The 2,020-nt window shown below is 42.6% G+C and overlaps 1 pseudogene; it reads left to right on the top strand.

Moving 5' to 3' along the window:
• Positions 1-457: 457 nt before the first annotated feature.
• LOC114518709 lies at positions 458-1,254 on the top strand (annotated as a pseudogene).
• The last annotated feature ends 766 nt before the right edge of the window (positions 1,255-2,020 follow it).

Raw genomic sequence — 2,020 nt, 5'->3', positions numbered from 1 at the left:
AGGAAGCTCACAGGGTATGGAAGCCCACCATCCACCTCCTTCATCAATCATCACTCCCTTTGGATTAAATCTGTAGCCTTCACTCCCGGACAGCTCGGCCAAGGCGGCATTGAGAAGTCTCCAGAATATTCTAATATTTTCTTTGGATTCAGAATCAGTTTCCATGGTTGCAAGTTTTAACACTTGCCGTAACAATGAGTGGTACACCTGTAGTAAATAAACACTTGTAAAACTACAATGAATGTTTTTGAGCAGTAATACAGTAGCACTATGATTGCACTTCTTAAATATTTATAGCTACCATGGCGGGGTTTTCGTTAGGACCATAAATCAATTACTATACTATATGCACAGTACAATCTCATTAATTATTTCCCTAACCACAACAAACATTCTGAGTTTTTGAGTGATATCTTACATGCTAAATTTCTCACCTATTGGACACCTATTCATCAGTATGGCCGAGGTTAATAGTACGTACATATCGATTTTGAACAGGTATCGTGTACAGATTTCTGAGACGGCAAACTACCGTAAGTATCTGAAAAAGCTACTTGCTGAACGCCTACCAAGTGTACAGTTTGTTAAATCTCTGCGCAAAAATGAGCCTGATAGAATCGTTCTTCCAAAAGCAGTTAGCAAAGGAATAGAACTTCGGTCCTTGCTATTGAAGTGATCGCCAAGTGAAACATCAGCTGAAGGAAAACACTGGTTTTCTGCAGACTACTCAGACGCCCCTCTCGATTGGTCTGCCTCTTGTAATTCATTCTAGAGTGCGCGATAAGAGCCTTATCAACAACTTATCAGAGGTGTACATTGGGAGTAACTACAAGAAGGTACTCGACCTCGAAAAGCGCGTTGAGCAAAGTGTTCTGCACTGGATAAAGGAGACTGGTGGATTTTGCCTGCCTGATTTTGTCAAGAAAGGAGTTAACAAAGGTAGATAACATTGACCTTTTAGAAGACACGCCAACTGGCCAGAATACATTCCATGGCACGGTGATCGTAATCAATCAGCAGGCGGAAGATGGAGAACCTGTCAACCCACCGCTTGTTATCCCAGACAAGCTTCCTTCGCCGACACAATCCTTTCACATCAATTATCTGCAAGAGCAAATAATCAAACCTAAGCCTTGTCAATTTGAGGCCAGCTTGTTTGGTAAGCGAAAGGATATAATTTCGAATGACTTCTACCATACTTGGGCGCTTGCGAACTATTTTGGTACTGATGACGATGAAATCACGGACAATTGACATGTGGAGATTGAAGATGGATGGGAGATTGAAGAGGGACAGGAGATTGAAGATGGACGGGAGATTGAAGATCAAGAACGTGAAGTCGATAGTGAAATGGCAAGAAATTTAAGTGATTCTATTCTGTCTGTGAATGATCCAATCCGTAAGAGAAAGAAGTTAGCAAAGGAAGACGTTATGCCAACTTGGGCTGCTACTAAATCACTTCTGCTATCCCATGCCTCCCAAAAATGCATCTTGACCAATTCAGAAGTGATTTCTCCACTTTTCAAGACCTCTCCCACAGATTATACAACTCTGCACACTGTGTTGATGTTGACACAGGGAATATCTGCTCATGTGGTTGGTCCTGAGAGGAAAACTCTGATAACACTTGACCTAGAAGTTTATAACCGTGCCCTCCAGATTCAACAGACAGTGGGTAACACTAACTGGATCCTTCGAGCAGGCGTTCTTCACATTGTGTTCGCTGCACTGCATGCCCTTGGTAAAACCATCGACGGTAGTGGCATCAACACCTGTGCTATTGAATGTGGTATATACACATCTGCAGCTCTTCGCAGGATATACAGTGGCAAGGCTTACAAACGAGGTGTTGAGTACCACATTACAACTAGCTTGGCGATCATGATGATGAGGTTTGAAACAATTTTTTCGGCACATCTACCCGAAAATATTCGTGTCCAATGTCGTGCGTTAAAGAAGGCTCTCCACCAACGCAGTCCAGAAATGATAGAGGTCTACGACCACATCCAGTCATGGTACT

This window comes from Dendronephthya gigantea, unplaced genomic scaffold (assembly GCF_004324835.1).
Source record: "Dendronephthya gigantea isolate DGI-Jeju-01 unplaced genomic scaffold, DenGig_1.0 000011F, whole genome shotgun sequence".
In the NCBI taxonomy this organism is placed as follows: Eukaryota; Metazoa; Cnidaria; class Anthozoa; order Malacalcyonacea; family Nephtheidae; genus Dendronephthya; species Dendronephthya gigantea.
Note: the sequence above shows the minus strand (reverse complement) of the source record. Positions and strands in the feature narration are given on the sequence as shown.